At 52.3% G+C, this 14,895-nt stretch overlaps 24 non-coding genes and 12 pseudogenes across 24 annotated transcripts in view; all 36 read right to left on the minus strand.

The window, feature by feature from the left end:
• The window catches only part of LOC139305985 (5S ribosomal RNA), a 119-nt gene extending 105 nt beyond the window's left edge, over positions 1-14 (minus strand). The window contains exon 1 of the ribosomal RNA XR_011599376.1: positions 1-14. This exon is cut by the window's left edge and continues 105 nt beyond it. This is a non-coding gene — a ribosomal RNA (5S ribosomal RNA).
• A 227-nt stretch (positions 15-241) lies between these two features.
• LOC139282083 (5S ribosomal RNA) lies at positions 242-360 on the minus strand. The gene has a single exon (XR_011597199.1). It is a non-coding gene; the product is annotated as a 5S ribosomal RNA (ribosomal RNA).
• A 450-nt stretch (positions 361-810) lies between these two features.
• Positions 811-929, minus strand: LOC139304646 (5S ribosomal RNA). Its single transcript, XR_011599142.1, has one exon. It is a non-coding gene; the product is annotated as a 5S ribosomal RNA (ribosomal RNA).
• Positions 930-1,440: 511 nt separating this feature from the next.
• Positions 1,441-1,558, minus strand: LOC139281730 (5S ribosomal RNA; annotated as a pseudogene).
• Positions 1,559-1,773: 215 nt separating this feature from the next.
• On the minus strand, positions 1,774-1,893 carry LOC139304751 (5S ribosomal RNA). The gene has a single exon (XR_011599160.1). It is a non-coding gene; the product is annotated as a 5S ribosomal RNA (ribosomal RNA).
• A 227-nt stretch (positions 1,894-2,120) lies between these two features.
• LOC139305505 (5S ribosomal RNA) lies at positions 2,121-2,239 on the minus strand. The gene has a single exon (XR_011599285.1). It is a non-coding gene; the product is annotated as a 5S ribosomal RNA (ribosomal RNA).
• Positions 2,240-2,427: 188 nt separating this feature from the next.
• Positions 2,428-2,558, minus strand: LOC139304968 (5S ribosomal RNA; annotated as a pseudogene).
• A 215-nt stretch (positions 2,559-2,773) lies between these two features.
• Positions 2,774-2,892, minus strand: LOC139304681 (5S ribosomal RNA). The gene has a single exon (XR_011599153.1). It is a non-coding gene; the product is annotated as a 5S ribosomal RNA (ribosomal RNA).
• Positions 2,893-3,094: 202 nt separating this feature from the next.
• LOC139282130 (5S ribosomal RNA) lies at positions 3,095-3,213 on the minus strand. Its single transcript, XR_011597246.1, has one exon. It is a non-coding gene; the product is annotated as a 5S ribosomal RNA (ribosomal RNA).
• Positions 3,214-3,789: 576 nt separating this feature from the next.
• LOC139304170 (5S ribosomal RNA) lies at positions 3,790-3,908 on the minus strand. The gene has a single exon (XR_011599063.1). It is a non-coding gene; the product is annotated as a 5S ribosomal RNA (ribosomal RNA).
• Positions 3,909-4,102: 194 nt separating this feature from the next.
• Positions 4,103-4,221, minus strand: LOC139281997 (5S ribosomal RNA). Its single transcript, XR_011597116.1, has one exon. It is a non-coding gene; the product is annotated as a 5S ribosomal RNA (ribosomal RNA).
• A 161-nt stretch (positions 4,222-4,382) lies between these two features.
• Positions 4,383-4,501, minus strand: LOC139282047 (5S ribosomal RNA). The gene has a single exon (XR_011597164.1). It is a non-coding gene; the product is annotated as a 5S ribosomal RNA (ribosomal RNA).
• Positions 4,502-4,820: 319 nt separating this feature from the next.
• On the minus strand, positions 4,821-4,939 carry LOC139307532 (5S ribosomal RNA; annotated as a pseudogene).
• A 643-nt stretch (positions 4,940-5,582) lies between these two features.
• Positions 5,583-5,701, minus strand: LOC139282094 (5S ribosomal RNA). Its single transcript, XR_011597210.1, has one exon. It is a non-coding gene; the product is annotated as a 5S ribosomal RNA (ribosomal RNA).
• A 227-nt stretch (positions 5,702-5,928) lies between these two features.
• Positions 5,929-6,047, minus strand: LOC139307718 (5S ribosomal RNA; annotated as a pseudogene).
• A 148-nt stretch (positions 6,048-6,195) lies between these two features.
• LOC139281675 (5S ribosomal RNA) lies at positions 6,196-6,313 on the minus strand (annotated as a pseudogene).
• Positions 6,314-6,760: 447 nt separating this feature from the next.
• LOC139281919 (5S ribosomal RNA) lies at positions 6,761-6,879 on the minus strand. The gene has a single exon (XR_011597043.1). It is a non-coding gene; the product is annotated as a 5S ribosomal RNA (ribosomal RNA).
• Positions 6,880-7,073: 194 nt separating this feature from the next.
• Positions 7,074-7,192, minus strand: LOC139305167 (5S ribosomal RNA). The gene has a single exon (XR_011599234.1). It is a non-coding gene; the product is annotated as a 5S ribosomal RNA (ribosomal RNA).
• A 155-nt stretch (positions 7,193-7,347) lies between these two features.
• On the minus strand, positions 7,348-7,466 carry LOC139307831 (5S ribosomal RNA; annotated as a pseudogene).
• A 181-nt stretch (positions 7,467-7,647) lies between these two features.
• LOC139307651 (5S ribosomal RNA) lies at positions 7,648-7,766 on the minus strand (annotated as a pseudogene).
• A 352-nt stretch (positions 7,767-8,118) lies between these two features.
• LOC139307710 (5S ribosomal RNA) lies at positions 8,119-8,236 on the minus strand (annotated as a pseudogene).
• Positions 8,237-8,391: 155 nt separating this feature from the next.
• LOC139304516 (5S ribosomal RNA) lies at positions 8,392-8,510 on the minus strand. Its single transcript, XR_011599122.1, has one exon. It is a non-coding gene; the product is annotated as a 5S ribosomal RNA (ribosomal RNA).
• Positions 8,511-9,274: 764 nt separating this feature from the next.
• On the minus strand, positions 9,275-9,393 carry LOC139281992 (5S ribosomal RNA). The gene has a single exon (XR_011597112.1). It is a non-coding gene; the product is annotated as a 5S ribosomal RNA (ribosomal RNA).
• Positions 9,394-9,712: 319 nt separating this feature from the next.
• Positions 9,713-9,831, minus strand: LOC139307694 (5S ribosomal RNA; annotated as a pseudogene).
• Positions 9,832-9,980: 149 nt separating this feature from the next.
• LOC139303718 (5S ribosomal RNA) lies at positions 9,981-10,099 on the minus strand. Its single transcript, XR_011598967.1, has one exon. It is a non-coding gene; the product is annotated as a 5S ribosomal RNA (ribosomal RNA).
• A 149-nt stretch (positions 10,100-10,248) lies between these two features.
• Positions 10,249-10,367, minus strand: LOC139306666 (5S ribosomal RNA). The gene has a single exon (XR_011599509.1). It is a non-coding gene; the product is annotated as a 5S ribosomal RNA (ribosomal RNA).
• A 155-nt stretch (positions 10,368-10,522) lies between these two features.
• Positions 10,523-10,641, minus strand: LOC139307088 (5S ribosomal RNA). The gene has a single exon (XR_011599579.1). It is a non-coding gene; the product is annotated as a 5S ribosomal RNA (ribosomal RNA).
• A 266-nt stretch (positions 10,642-10,907) lies between these two features.
• Positions 10,908-11,026, minus strand: LOC139305638 (5S ribosomal RNA). Its single transcript, XR_011599311.1, has one exon. It is a non-coding gene; the product is annotated as a 5S ribosomal RNA (ribosomal RNA).
• A 433-nt stretch (positions 11,027-11,459) lies between these two features.
• On the minus strand, positions 11,460-11,578 carry LOC139282105 (5S ribosomal RNA). The gene has a single exon (XR_011597221.1). It is a non-coding gene; the product is annotated as a 5S ribosomal RNA (ribosomal RNA).
• Positions 11,579-12,011: 433 nt separating this feature from the next.
• On the minus strand, positions 12,012-12,130 carry LOC139281971 (5S ribosomal RNA). Its single transcript, XR_011597092.1, has one exon. It is a non-coding gene; the product is annotated as a 5S ribosomal RNA (ribosomal RNA).
• Positions 12,131-12,339: 209 nt separating this feature from the next.
• LOC139307791 (5S ribosomal RNA) lies at positions 12,340-12,458 on the minus strand (annotated as a pseudogene).
• Positions 12,459-12,646: 188 nt separating this feature from the next.
• Positions 12,647-12,765, minus strand: LOC139307810 (5S ribosomal RNA; annotated as a pseudogene).
• Positions 12,766-13,651: 886 nt separating this feature from the next.
• Positions 13,652-13,770, minus strand: LOC139281848 (5S ribosomal RNA). The gene has a single exon (XR_011596975.1). It is a non-coding gene; the product is annotated as a 5S ribosomal RNA (ribosomal RNA).
• A 161-nt stretch (positions 13,771-13,931) lies between these two features.
• Positions 13,932-14,050, minus strand: LOC139307368 (5S ribosomal RNA; annotated as a pseudogene).
• A 182-nt stretch (positions 14,051-14,232) lies between these two features.
• Positions 14,233-14,351, minus strand: LOC139281904 (5S ribosomal RNA). The gene has a single exon (XR_011597028.1). It is a non-coding gene; the product is annotated as a 5S ribosomal RNA (ribosomal RNA).
• A 260-nt stretch (positions 14,352-14,611) lies between these two features.
• Positions 14,612-14,730, minus strand: LOC139282106 (5S ribosomal RNA). The gene has a single exon (XR_011597222.1). It is a non-coding gene; the product is annotated as a 5S ribosomal RNA (ribosomal RNA).
• Positions 14,731-14,895: the final 165 nt, after the last annotated feature.

Raw genomic sequence — 14,895 nt, forward strand, 5'->3', positions numbered from 1 at the left:
GTATGGCCGTAAGTCTGTGGGCCCTTCGCATACACGCTCCTTATAGTGTGTATGTGGCAGTGGTAGTGGCAGTGGCTCTACATAGTGTGTATGTGACAGTGGCAGTGGCTCTTTATAGTGTGGCAGTGGCAGTGGCAGTGGCTCTACATAGTGTGTATGTGACAGTGGCAGTGGCACTTTAAAGTTGGGTGTTTCACTGCTGGAGCAGCACCCTGGCTGTCTCTAAAAAGTGAAGTGGAAAAGCTTACAGCACCTGGTATTCCCAGGCGGTCTCCCATCCAAGTACTAACCAGGCCCGACCCTGCTTAGCTTCCGAGATCAGACGAGATCGGGCGTGTTCAGAGTGGTATGGCCGTAAGCCTCTGGGCCCTTCCCATACACGCTCCTTATAGTGTGTATGTGGCAGTGGCTCTACATAGTGTGTATGTGACAGTGGCAGTGGCTCTTTATAGTGTGTACGTCACAGAGTCAGCGGCTTTTCATAGTGCGTATGTGACCGCATCGGCAGCCCTTGGCAGAGTCTATGAGCACTGATACCCGTACTTCATCAACACACTGTGGCCTCCTCAACCCCACGCAGTTCAGCCTGCAGAAAGCTCCAGCAACCTTGCCCACCACCCCAACTCGTGGGCCCACGCTTAAGCACCTCCCCGCGGACTACAGCTTGACAGGCGTGTCCGACTCAGCTTCGTGGCCCTGGTGCTCCGTATCTCTGGCACTCTGCTCAAGGCGTGGAGCGTTCAATGAGTTCAGCTGGGTGTTTCACTGCTGGAGCAGCACCCTGGCTCTCTCTAAAAAGGGAAGTGGAAAAGCTTACAGCACCTGGTATTCCCAGGAGGTCTCCCATCCAAGTACTAACCAGGCGCGACCCTGCTTAGCTACCGAGATCAGACGAGATCGGGCGTGTTCAGAGTGGTATGGTCGTAAGCCTCTGGGCACTTCGTATACACGCTCCTTATAGTGTGTTAGTGGCAGTGGCAGTGGCAGTGGCTCGACATAGTGTGTATGTGACAGTGGCACTACATAGTGTGTATGTGGCAGTGGCAGTGGCAGTGGCTCGACATAGTGTGTATGTGACAGTGGCACTACATAGTGTGTATGTGACAGTGGCAGTGTCAGTGGCTCTACATAGTGTGTATGTGACAGTGGCAGTGGCACTTTAAAGTTGGGTGTTTCACTGCTGGAGCAGCACCCTGGCTGTCTATAAAAAGGGCCCGACTCTGCTTAGCTTCCGAGATCTGATGAGATCGGGCGTGTTCAGAGTGGTATGGCCGTAAGCCTCTGGGCCCTTCACATACACGCTCCTTATAGTGTGTATGTGGCAGTGGCAGTGGCAGTTTCTCTACATAGTGTGTATGTGACAGTGGCAGTGGCTCTTTAAAGCTAGGTGTTTCACTGCTGGAGCAGCACCCTGGCTGTCTCTAAGAAGGGAAGTGGAAAAGCTTACAGCACCTGGTATTCCCAGGCGTTCTACCATCCAAGTACTAACCAGGCCCGACCCTGCTTAGCCTCCGAGATCAGACGAGATGGGGCCTGTCAGAGTGGTATGGCCGTAAGTCTGTGGGACCTTCGCATACACGCTCCTTATAGTGTGTATGTGGCAGTGGCAGTGGCTGTACATAGTGTGTATGTGACAGTGGCTCTACATAGTGTGTATGTGACAGTGGCAGTGGCTCTACATAGTGTGTATGTGACAGTGGCAGTGGCACTTTAAAGTTGGGTGTTTCACTGCTGGAGCAGCGCCCTGGCTGGTTCTAAAAAGTGAAGTGGAAAAGCTTACACCACCTGGTATTCCCAGGCGGTCTCCCATGCAAGTACTAACCAGGCCCAAACCCTGCTTAGCTTCCGAGATCAGATGAGATCGGGCGTGTTCAGAGTGGTATGGCCGTAAGCCTGTGGGCACTTTGCATACACGCTCTTTATAGTGTGTATGTGGCAGTGGCATTGTCTCTACATAGTGTGTATGTGGCAGTGGCAGTTGCTCTACATAGTGTGTATGTGGCAGTGGCAGTGGCAGTGGCTCTACATAGTGTGTGTGTGACAGTGGCAGTGGCTCTTTAAAGCTGGGTGTTTCACTGCTGGAGCAGCGCGGTGGCTGTCTCTAAAAAGTGAAGTGGAAAAGCTTACAGCAGCTGGTATTCCCAGGCGGTCTCCCATCTAAGTACTAACCAGGCCCGACCCTGCTTAGCTTTCGAGATCAGGTGAGATCGGGCGTGTTCAGAGTGGTATGGCCGTAAGCCTCTGGGCCCTTCGCATACACGCTCCTTATATTGTGTATGTGGCAGTGGCAGTGGCAGTGGCTCTACATAGTGTGTATGTGACAGTGGCTCTACATAGTGTGTATGTGACAGTGGCAGTGGCACTTTGAAGTTGGGTGTTTCACTGCTGGAGCAGCGCCCTGGCTGTCTCTAAAAAGTGAAGTGGAAAAGCTTACAGCACCTGGTTTTCCCAGGCGGTCTCCCATCCAGTCTCCCATCCAAGTACTAACCAGGCCCGACCCTGCTTAGCTTCCGAGATCAGACGAGATCGGGCGTGTTCAGAGTGGTATGGCCGTAAGCCTCTGGCCACTTCGCATACACGCTCCTTATAGTGTGTATGTGGCAGTGGCTCTACTTAGTGTGTATGTGACAGTTGCAGTGGCAGTGGCTCTACATAGTGTGTATGTGACAGTGGCTCTCCATAGTGTGTATGTGACAGTAGCAGTGGCACTTTAAATTTGGGTGTTTCACTGCTGCAGCAGCGCCCTGGCTGTCTCTAAAAAGTGAAGTGGAAAAGCTTACAGCACCTGGTATTCCCAGGCGGTCTCCCATCCAAGTACTAACCAGGCCTGACCTTGCTTAGCTTCTGAGATCAGATGAGATCGGGCGTGTTCAGAGTGGTATGGCCGTAAGCCTGTAAGCTTGTGGGCACTTTGCATACACGCTCCTTATAGTGTGTATGTGGCAGTGGCATTGTCTCTATATAGTGTGTATGTGGCAGTGGCAGTGGCAGTGGCTCTACATAATGTGTATGTGAGAGTGGCAGTGGCACTTTAAAGTTGGGTGTTTCACTGCTGGAGCAGCACCCTGGCTGGTTCTAAAAAGTGAAGTGGAAAAGCTTACAGCACCTGGTATTCCCAGGCGGTCTCCCATTCAAGTACTAACCAGGCCCGACCCTGCTTAGCTTCCGAGATCAGACGAGATCGGGCGTGTTCAGAGTGGAATGGCCGAAAGCCTGTGGGCCCTTTGCATACACGCTTCTTATACTGTGTATGTGGCAGTGGCAGTGTCTCTACATAGTGTGTATTTGACAGTGGCTCTTCATAGTGTGTATGTGGCAGTGGCTCTACATAGTGTGTATGTGGCAGTGGCAGGGGCAGTGGCTCTACATAGTGTGTATGTGACAGTGGCTCTACATAGTGTGTATGTGACAGTGGCAGTGGCTCTTTATAGTGTTTACGTCACAGAGTCAGTGGCTTTTCATAGTGCGCATGTGACCGCATCAGCAGCTCTTGGCAGCGTCTATGAGCACTGATACCCGTACTTCATCAACACACTGTGGCCTCCTCAACCCCACGCAGTTCAGCCTGCAGAAAGCTCCAGCAATCTTGCCCACCAGCCCAACTCGTGGGCCCACGCTTCAGCACCTCCCCGCGGACTACAGCTTGACAGGCGCGTCCGACGCAGCTTCGTGGCCCTGGTGCTCCGTATCTCTGGCACTCTGCTCAAGGCGTGGAGCGTTCAATGAGTTCAGCTAGGTGTTTCACTGCTGGAGCAGCACCCTGGCTGTCTCTAAAAAGGGAAGTGGAAAAGCTTACAGCAACTGGTATTCCCAGGAGGTCTCCCATCGAAGTACTAACCAGACCCGAACCTGCTTAGCTTCCGAGATCAGACGAGATCGGGCGTGTTCAGAGTGGTATGGCCGTAAGCCTCTGGGCCCTTCGCATACACGCTCCTTATAGTGTGTATGTGGCAGTGGCAGTGGCAGTGGCTCTACATAGTGTGTATGTGACAGTGGCAGTGGCTCTTTATAGTGTGTATGTGACAGTGGCAGTGGCACTTTAAAGTTGGGTGTTTCACTGCTGGAGCAGCACCCTGGCTGTCTCTAAAAAGGGAAGTGGAAAAGCTTACAGCACCTGGTATTCCCAGGCGGTCTCCCATCCAAGTACTAACCAGGCCCGACCCTGCTTGGCTTCCGAGATCAGACGAGATCGGGCGTGTTCAGAGTGATATGGCCGTAAGCCTCTGGGCCCTTCGCATACACGCTCCTTATAGTGTGTATGTGGCAGTGGCAGTGGCAGTGGATTTACATAGTGTGTATGTGACAGTGGCAGTGGCACTTTAAAGTTGGTTGTTTCACTGCTGGAGCAGTGCCATGGCTGTCTCTAAAAAGTTAAGTGGAAAAGCTTGCAGCACCTGGTATTCCCAGGCGGTCTCCCATCCAAGTACTAACCAGGCCCGACCCTGCTTAGCTACCGAGATCAGACGAGATCGGGCGTGTTCAGAGTGGTATGGCCGTAAGCCTGTGGGCCCTTTGCAGATACGCTCCTTATAGTGTGTTTGTGGCAGTGGCATTGTCTCTACATAGTGTGTATGTGACAATCCCAATCAGTTCAGCCTGCAGAAAGCTCCAGCAAAATTGCCCACCAGCCCAACTCGTGGGACCACGCTTAAGCACCTCCCCGCGGACTACAGCTTGACAGTCGCGTCCAACGCAGCTTCGTGGCCCTGGTGCTCCGTATCTGTGGCACTCTGCTCAAGGCGTGGAGCGTTCAATGTGTTCAGCTAGGTGTTTCACTGCTGGAGCAGCACCCTGGCTGTCTCTGAAAAGGGAAGTGGAAAAGCTTACAGCACCTGGTATTCCCAGGCGGAATCCCATCAAAGTACTAACCAGGCTTGATCCTGCTTAGCTTCCGAGATCAGACGAGATCGGGGGTGTTCAGAGTGGTATGGCCGTAAGCCTGTGGGACCTTTGCATACACGCTCCTTATAGTGTGTATGTGGCAGTGGCTCTACATAGTGTGTATGTGACAGTGGCAGTGGCAGTGGCATTGTCTCTACATAGTGTGTATGTGACAGTGGCAGTGGCAGTGGCTCGACATAGTGTGTATGTGACAGTGGCACTACATAGTGTGTATGTGGCAGTGGCAGTGGCAGTGGCTCGACATAGTGTGTATGTGACAGTGGCACTACATAGTGTGTATGTGACAGTGGCAGTGTCAGTGGCTCTACATAGTGTGTATGTGACAGTGGCAGTGGCACTTTAAAGTTGGGTGTTTCACTGCTGGAGCAGCACCCTGGCTGTCTATAAAAAGGGCCCGACTCTGCTTAGCTTCCGAGATCTGATGAGATCGGGCGTGTTCAGAGTGGTATGGCCGTAAGCCTCTGGGCCCTTCGCATACACGCTCCTTATAGTGTGTATGTGGCAGTGGCAGTGGCTCTAAATAGTGTGTATGTGACAGTGGCTCTACATAGTGTGTATGTGACAGTGGCAGTGGCAGTGGCTCTACATAGTGTGTATGTGACAGTGGCAGTGGCACTTTAAAGTTGGGTGTTTCACTGCTGGAGCAGCACCCTGGCTGTCTCTAAAAAGGGAAGTGGAAAAGCTTACAGCACCTGGTATTCCCAGGCGGTCTCCCATCCAAGTACTAACCAGGCCCGACCCTGCTTAGCTTCCGAGATCAGACGAGATCGGGCGTGTTCAGAGTGGTATGGCCGTAAGCCTGTGGGCCCTTTGCATACACGCTCCTTATAGTGTGTATGTAGCAGTGGCAGTGGCTCTACATAGTGTGTATGTGATAGTGGCAGTGGCTCTACATAGTGTGTATGTGGTAGTGGCAGTGGCAGTGGCTCTACATAGTGTGTATGTCACAGTGGCAGTGGCACTTTAAAGTTGGGTGTTTCACTGCTGGAGCAGCACCCTGGCTGTCTCTAAAAAGGGAAGTGGAAAAGATTACAGCACCTGGTATTCCCAGGCATTCTCCCATCCAAGTACTAACCAGGCTCGACCCTGCTTACCTTCCGAGATCAGACGAGATCGGGTGTCCTCAGAGTGGTATGACCGTAAGTTTTGGGGTCTTCGCATACACGCTCCTTATAGTGTGTATGTGGCAGTGGCTCTACATAGTGTGTATGTGACAGTGACAGTGGCTGTTTAAAGCTGTGTGTTTCACTGCTGGAGCAGCACCCTGGCAGTCTCTAAAAAGGGAAGTGGAAAAGCTTACAGCGCTTGGTATTCCCAGGCGGTCTACCATCCAAGTACTAACCAGGCCCGACCCTGCTTATCCTCCGAGATCAGACGAGATCGGGCGTGTTCAAAGTGGTACGCCGTAAGTCTGTGGGCCCTTTGCATACACGCTCCTTATAGTGTGTATGTGGCAGTGGCAATGGCTCTACATAGTGTGTATGTGACAGTGGCAGTGGCTCTACATAGTGTGTATGTGACAGTGGCAGTGGCACTTTAAAGTTGGGTGTTTCACTGCTGGAGCAGCACCCTGGCTGTCTATAAAAAGGGCCCGACCCTGCTTAGCTTCCGAGATCTGATGAGATCGGGCGTGTTCAGACTGGTATGGCCGTAAGCCTGTTAGCTTGTGGGCACTTTGCATACACGCTCCTTATAATGTGTATGTGGCAGTGGCATTGTCTCTATATACTGTGTATGTGGCAGTGGCAGTGGCAGTGGCTCTACATAGTGTGTATGTGACAGTGGCAGTGGCACTTTAAAGTTGGGTGTTTCACTGCTGGAGCAGCGCCCTGGCTGGTTCTAAAAAGTGAAGTGGAAAAGCTTACAGTACCTGGTATTCCCAGGCGGTCTCCCATCCAAGTACTAACCAGGCCCGACCCTGCTTAGCTTCCGAGATCAGACGAGATCGGGCGTGTTCAGAGTGGTATGGCCATAAGCCTGTGGGCCCTTTGCATACACGCTCCTTATAGTGTGTATGTGGCAGTGGCAGTGGCTCTACATAGTGTGTATGTGGTAGTGGCAGTGGCAGTGGCTCTACATAGTGTGTATGTGACAGTGGCAGTGGCACTCTAAAGTTGGGTGTTTCACTGCTGGAGCAGCGCCATGGCTGTCTCTAAAAAGTGCAGTGGAAAAGCTTACAGCACCTGGTATTCCCAGGCGGTCTCCCATCCAAGTACTAACCAGGCTCGACCCTGTTTAGCTTCCGAAATCAGACGAGATCGGGCGTGTTCAGAGTGGTATGGCCGTAAGACTGTGGGTCCTTTGCATACACGCTCCTTATAGTGTGTATGTGGCAGTGGCATTGTCTCTATATAGTGTGTATGTGACAGTGGCTGTGGCACTTTAAAGTTGGGTGTTTCACTGCTGGAGCAGCACCCTGGCTGTCTCCAAAAAGGGAAGTGGAAAAGCTTACAGCACCTGGTATTCCCAGGCATTCTCCCATCCAAGTACAAACCAGGCCCGACCCTGCTTACCTTCCGAGATCAGACGAGATCAGGCGTCCTCAGAGTTGTATGGCCGTAAGTTTTGGGGCCTTCGCATACACGCTCCTTATAGTGTGTATCTGGCAGTGGTAGTGGCTCTACATAGTGTGTATGTTACAGTGGTTCTACATAGTGTGTATGTGACAGTGGCAGTGGCTCTTTAAAGCTGGGTGTTTCACTGCTGGAGCAGCACCCTGGCTGTCTCTAAAAAGTGAAGTGGAAAAGCTTACAGCACCTGGCATTCCCAGGGGGTCTCCCATCCAAGTACTGACCAGGCCCGAACCTGCTTAGTTTCCGAGATCAGACGACATCGGGCTTTTTCAGAGTGATATGGCCGTAAGCCTGTGGGCCCTTTGCATACACGCTCCTTATAGTGTGTATGTGGCAGTGGCTCTACTTCGTGTGTTTGTGACAGTCGCAGTGGCATTGTCTCTACATAGTGTGTATGTGACAATCCCAATCAGTTCAGCCTGCAGAAAGCTCCAGCAACCTTGCCCACCAGCCCAACTCGTGGGACCACGCTTAAGCACCTCCCCGCGGACTACAGCTTGACAGGCGCGTCCAACGCAGCTTCGTGGCCCTGGTGCTCCGTATCTGTGGCACTCTGCTCAAGGCGTGGAGCGTTCAATGTGTTCAGCTAGGTGTTTCACTGCTGGAGCAGCACCCTGGCTGTCTCTAAAAGGGGAAGTGGAAAAGCTTACAGCACCTGGTATCCCAGGCGGAATCCCATCAAAGTACTAACCAGGCTAGATCCTGCTTAGCTTCCGAGATCAGACGAGATCGGGGGTGTTCAGAGTGATATGGCCGTAAGCCTGTGGGTCCTTTGCATACACGCTCCTTATAGTGTGTATGTGGCAGTGGCATTGTCTCTACACAGTGTGTATGTGACAGTGGCAGTGGCACTTTAAAGTTGGGTGTTTCACTGCTGGAGCAGCACCCTGGCTGTCTCTAAAAAGTGAAGTGGAAAAGCTTAAAGCACCTGGTATTCCCAGGCGGTCTCCCATCCAAGTACTAACCAGGCCCGACCCTGCTTAGCTTCCGAGAACAGACGAGATCGGGCGTGTTCAGAGTGGTATGTCCTTAAGCCTCTGACCCCTTCGCATACACGCTCCTTATAGTGTGTATGTGGCAGTGGCTCTATACAGTGTGTATGTGACAGTGGCAGTGGCAGTGGCTCTACATAGTGTGTATGTGACAGTGGCAGTGGCACTTTAAAGTTGTGTGTTTCACTGCTGGAGCAGCACCCTGGCTGTCTCTAAAAAGGACCCGACCCTGCTTAGCTTCCGAGATCGGACGAGATCGGGCGTGTTCAGAGTGGTATGGCCGTAAGCCTGTGGGCCCTTTGCATCCACGCTCCTTATAGTGTGTATGTGGCAGTGGCTTTGTCTCTACATAGTGTGTATGTGGCAGTGGCAGTGGCAGTTGCTCTACATAGTGTGTATGTGGCAGTGGCAGTGGCAGTGGATCTACATAGTGTGTATGTGACAGTGGCAGTGGCACTTTAAAGTTGGGTGTTTCACTGCTGGAGCAGCACCCTGGCTGTCTCTAAAAAGGGCCCGACCCTGCTTAGCTTCCGAGATCAGACGAGATCGGGCGTGTTCAGAGTGGTATGGCCGTAAGCATGTTAGCTTGTGGGCACTTTGCATAAACGCTCCTTATAGTGTGTATGTGGCAGTGGCATTGTCTCTATATAGTGTGTATGTGGCAGTGGCATTGGCAGTGGCTTTACATAGAGTGTATGTGACAGTGGCTCTACATAGTGTGTATGTGACAGTGGCAGTGGCACTTTAAAGTTGGGTGTTTCACTGCTGGAGCAGCGCCCTGGCTGGTTCTAAAAAGTGAAGTGGAAAAGCTTACAGCACCTGGTATTCCCAGGCGGTCTCCCATCCAAGTACTAACCAGGCCCGACCCTGCTTAGCTTTCGAGATCAGACGAGATCGGGCATGTTCAGAGTGGTATGGCCGTAAGCCTGTGGGCCCTTTGCATACACGCTCCTTATAGTGTGTATGTGGCAGTGGCATTGTCTCTACATAGTGAGTATGTGACAATCCCAATCAGTTCAGCCTGCAGAAAGCTCCAGCAACCTTGCCCACCAGCCCAACTCGTGGGCCCACGCTTAAGCACCTCCCCGCGGACTACAGCTTGACAGGCACGTCCGACGCAGCTTCGTGGCCCTGGTGCTCCGTATCTCTGGCACTCTGCTCAAGGCGTGGAGCGTTCAATGAGTTCAGCTAGGTGTTTCACTGCTGGAGCAGCACCCTGGCTGTCTCTAAAAAGGGAAGTGGAAAAGCTTACAGCACCTGGTATTCCCAGGCGGAATCCCATCAAAGTACTAACCAGGCTTGATCCTGCTTAGCTTCCGAGATCAGACGAGATCGGGGGTGTTCAGAGTGGTATGGCCGTCAGCCTGTGGGACCTTTGCATACTCGCTCCTTATATTGTGTATGTGGCAGTGGCATTGTCTCTACATAGTGTGTATGTGACAGTGGCACTTTAAAGTTGGGTGTTTCACTGCTGGAGCAGCACCCTGGCTGTCTCTAAAAAGGGAAGAGGAAAAGCTTACAGCACCTGGTATTCCCAGGCGGTCTCCCATCCAAGTACTAACCAGGCCCGAGCCAGCTTATCTTCCGAGATCAGACGAGATCGGGCGTGTTCAGAGTGGTATGGCCGTAAGCCTCTGGGCCCCTCGCATCCACACTCCTTATAGTGTGTATGTGGCAGTGGCTATACATATTGTGTTTGTGACAGTGGCAGTGGCAGTTTAAAACTGTGTGTTTCACTGCTGGAGCAGCACCCTGGCAGTCTCTAAAAAGGGAAGTGGAAAAGCTTACAGCACCTGGTATTCCCAGGCGGTCTACCATCCAAGTACTAACCAGGCCCGAACCTGCTTAGCCTCCGAGATCAGACGAGATCGTGCGTGTTCAGAGTGGTATGGCCGTAAGCCTGTGAGGACTTTGCATACATGCTCCTTATAGTGTGTATGTGGCAGTGGCTCTACATATTGTATTTGTGACAGTGGCAGTGGCAGTGGCAGTTTAAAACTGTGTGTTTCACTGCTGGAGCAGCACCCTGGCAGTCGCTAAAAAGGGAAGTGGAAAAGCTTACAGCACCGGGTATTCCCAGGCGGTCTACCATCCAAGTACTAACCAGGCCCGAACCTGCTTAGCCTCCGAGATCAGACGAGATCGTGCGTGTTCAGAGTGGTATGGCCGTAAGCCTGTGGGCACTTTGCATACACGCTCCTTATAGTGTGTATGTGGCAGTGGCAGTGGCTCTACATAGTGTGTATGTGGCAGTGGCAGTGGCAGTGGCTCTACATAGTGTGTATGTGGCAGTGGCAGTGGCTCTACATAGTGTGTATGTGGCAGTGGCAGTGGCAGTGGCTCTACATAGTGTGTATGTGACAGTGGCAGAGGCACTTTAAAGCTCTGTGTTTCACTGCTGGAGCAGCGCCCTGGCAGTCTCTAAAAAGTGAAGTGGAAAAGCTTACAGCACCTGGTATTCCCAGGCGGTCTCCCATCGAAGTACTAACCAGACTCGAACCTGCTTAGCTTCCGAGATCAGACGAGATCGGGCGTGTTCAGAGTGGTATGGCCGTAAGCCTCTGGGCCCTTCGCATACACGCTCCTTATAGTGTGTATGTGGCAGTGGCAGTGGCAGTGGCTCTACATAGTGTGTATGTGACAGTGCCTCTACATAGTGTGTATGTGACAGTGGCAGTGGCAGTGGCTCTACATAGTGTGTATGTGACAGTGGCAGTGGCACTTTAAAGTTGGGTGTTTCACTGCTGGAGCAGCACCCAGGCTGTCTCTAAAAAGGGCCCGACCCTGCTTAGCTTCCGAGATCAGACGAGATCAGGCGTGTTCAGAGTGGAATGGCCGTAAGCCTGTGGGCCCTTTGCATACACGCTCCTTATAGTGTGTATGTGGCAGTGGCTCTACATAGTGTGTATGTGACAGTGGCAGTGGCACTTTAAAGTTGGGTGTTTCACTGCTGGAGCAGCGCCCTGGGTGTCTCTAAAAAGTGAAGTGGAAAAGCTTACAGCACCTGGTATTCCCAGGCGGTCTCCCATCCAAGTACTAACCAGGCCCGACCCTGCTTAGCTTCCGAGATCAGACGAGATCGGGCGTGTTCAGAGTGGTATGGCCGTAAGCCTCTGGGCCCTTCGCATACACGGTCCTTATAGTGTGTTAGTGGCAGTGGCAGTGGCAGTGGCTCTACATAGTGTGTATGTGACAGTGACTCTACATAGTGTGTATGTGACAGTGGCAGTGGCAGTGGCTCTACATAGTGTGTATGTGACAGTGGCAGTGGCACTTTAAAGTTGGGTGTATCACTGCTGGAGCAGCACCCAGGCTGTCTCTTAAAAGGGCCCGACCCTGCTTAGCTTCCGAGATCAGACGAGATCAGGCGTGTTCAGAGTGGAATGGCCGTAAGCCTGTGGGCCCTTTGCATACACGCTCCTTATAGTGTGTATGTGGCAGTGGCTCTACATAGTGTGTATGTGACATTGGCAGTGGCACTTTAAAGTTGGGTGTTTCACTGCTGGAGCAGCGCCCTGGCTGGTTCTAAAAAGTGAAGTGGAAAAGCTTACAGCACCTGGTGTTCCCAGGCGGTCTCCCATTCAAGTACTAGCCAGGCCCGACCCTGCTTATCTTCCGAGATCAGACGAGATCGGGTGTGTTCAGAGTGGAATGGCCGTAAGCCAGTGGGCCCTTTGCATACACGCTTCTTATACTGTGTATGTGGCAGTGGCAGTGTCTCTACATAGTGTGTATTTGACAGTGGCTCTTCATAGTGTGTATGTGGCACTGGCTCTACATAGTGTGTAAGTGACAGTGGCAGTGGCTCTTTAAAGCTGTGTGTTTCACTGCTGGAGCATCAACATGGCTGTCTCTAAAGAGGGAAGTGGAAAAGCTTACAGCACCTGGTATTCCCAGTCTGTCTCCCATCAAAGTGCTAACCAGGCCTGACCCTCCTTAGCTTCCGAGATCAGACGAGATCGGGCGTGTTCAGAGTGGTATGGCCGTAAGCCTGTGGGACATTTGCATACACGCTCCTTATAGTGTGTATGTGGCAGTGGCAGTGGCTATACATAGTGTGTTTGTGGCAGTGGCAGTGGCTCTACATAGTGTGTATGTGACAGTGGCAGTGGCACTTTAAAGTTGGGTGTTTCACTGCTGGAGCAGCGCCCTGGCTGTCTCTAAAAAGTGAAGTGGAAAAGCTTACAGCACGTGGTATTCCCAGGATGTCTCCCATCCAAGTACTAACCAGGCCTGACCCTGCTTAGCTTCCGAGATTTGACGAGATCAGGCGTGTTCAGAGTGGTATGGCCGTAAGTCTGTGGGCCCTTCGCATACACGCTCCTTATAGTGTGTATGTGGCAGTGGCAGTGGCTCTACATAGAGTGTATGTGATAGTGGCAGTGGCTCTACATAGAGTGTATGTGGCAGTGGCAGTGGCAGTGGCTCTACATAGTGTGTATGTCACAGTGGCAGTGGCACTTTCAAGTTGGGTGTTTCACTGCTGGAGCAGCACCCTGGCTGTCTCTAAAATGGGCCAGACCCTGCTTAGCTTCCGAGATCAGACGAGATCGGGCGTGTTAAGAGTGGTATGGCCGTAAGCTTGTGGGCCCTTTGCATACACGCTCCTTATAGTGTGTATGTAGCAGTGGCAGTGGCAATGGCTCTACATAATGTGTATGTGACAGTGGCTCTACATAGTGTGTATGTGACAGTGGCAGTGGCAGTGGCTCTACATAGTGTGTATGTGACAGTGGCAGTGGCACTTTAAAGTTGGGTGTTTCACTGCTGGAGCAGCACCCAGGCTGTCTCTAAAAAGGGCCCGACCCTGCTTAGCTCCGAGATCAGACGAGATCAGGCGTGTTCAGAGTGGAATGGCCGTAAGCCTCTGGGCCCTTCGCATACACGCTCCTTATAGTGTGTATGTGGCAGTGGCATTGTCTCTACATAGTGTGTATGTGACAATCCCACGCAGTTCAGCCTGCAGAAAGCTCCAGCAACCTTGCCCACCAGCCCAACTCGTGGGCCTACGCTTCAGCACCTCCCCGCGGACTACAGCTTGACAGGCGCGTCCGACGCAGCTTCGTGGCCCTGGTGCTCCGTATCTCTGGCACTCTGCTCAAGGCGTGGAGCGTTCAATGAGTTCAGCTGGGTGTTTCACTGCTGGAGCAGCACCCTGGCTGTCTCTAAAAAGGGAAGTGGAAAAGCTTACAGCACCTGGTATTCCCAGTTGGTCTCCCATCCAAGTACTAACCAGGCCCGACCCTGCTTAGCTACCGAGATCAGACGAGATCGGGCGTGTTCAGAGTGGTATGGCCGTAAGCCTCTGGGCCCTTCGCATACACGCTCCTTATAGTGTGTTAGTGGCAGTGGCAGTGGCAGTGGCTCTACATAGTGTGTATGTGACAGTGGCAGTGGCTCTTTAAAGCTGGGTCTTTCACTGCTGGAGCAGGACGCTGGCTTTCTCTAAAAAGGGAAGTGGAAAAGGTTACAGCACGTGGTATTCCCAGGAGGTCTCCCATCCAAGTAATAACCAGGCCCAACCCTGCTTAACTACCGTGATCAGACGAGATCGGGCGTTTTCAGAGTGGTATGGCCGTAAGCCTCAGGGCCCTTCCCATACACGCTCCTTATAGTGTGTATGTGGCAGTGGCAGTGGCTCTACATAGTGTGTATGTGACAGTGGCTCTACATAGTGTGTATGTGACAGTGGCAGTGGCACTTTAAAGTTGGGTGTTTCACTGCTGGAGCATCACCCTGGCTGTCTCTAAAAAGGGAAGTGGAAAAGCTTACAGCACCTGAAATTCCCAGGCGGTCTCCCATCCAAGTACTAACCAGGCCCGACCCTGCTTAGCTTCCGAGATCAGACGAGATCGGGCATGTTCAGAGTGGTATGGCCGTAAGCCTGTGGGCTCTTTGCATACACGCTCCTTATAGTGTGTATGTGTCAGTGGCATTGTCTCTACATAGTGTGTATGTGGCAGTGGCAGTGTCTCGACATAGTGTGTATGTGACAGTGGCAGTGGCTCTACATCGTGTGTATGTGGCAGTGGCAGTGGCAGTGGCTCTACATAGTGTGTATGTGACAGTGGCAGTGGCACTTTAAAGTTGGGTGTTTCACTGCTGGAGCAGCGCCCTGGCAGTCTCTAAAAAGTGAAGTGGAAAAGCTTACAGCACCTGGTATTCCCAGGCGGTCTCCCATCCAAGTACTAACCAGGCCCGACCCTGCTTAGCTTCCGAGAACAGATGAGATCGGGCGTGTTCAGAGTGGTATGTCCGTAAGCCTCTGGCCCATTCGCATACACGCTCCTTATAGTGTGTAAGTGGCAGTGGCTCTATATAGTGTGTATGTGACAGTGGCAGTGGCAGAGGCTCTACATAGTGTGTATGTGACAGTGGCAGTGGCACTTTAAAGTTGGGTGTTTCACTGCTGGAGCAGCACCCTGGCT

This window comes from Enoplosus armatus, chromosome 2 (genome assembly GCF_043641665.1).
Source record: "Enoplosus armatus isolate fEnoArm2 chromosome 2, fEnoArm2.hap1, whole genome shotgun sequence".
NCBI classification, from domain to species: domain Eukaryota; kingdom Metazoa; phylum Chordata; class Actinopteri; order Centrarchiformes; family Enoplosidae; genus Enoplosus; species Enoplosus armatus.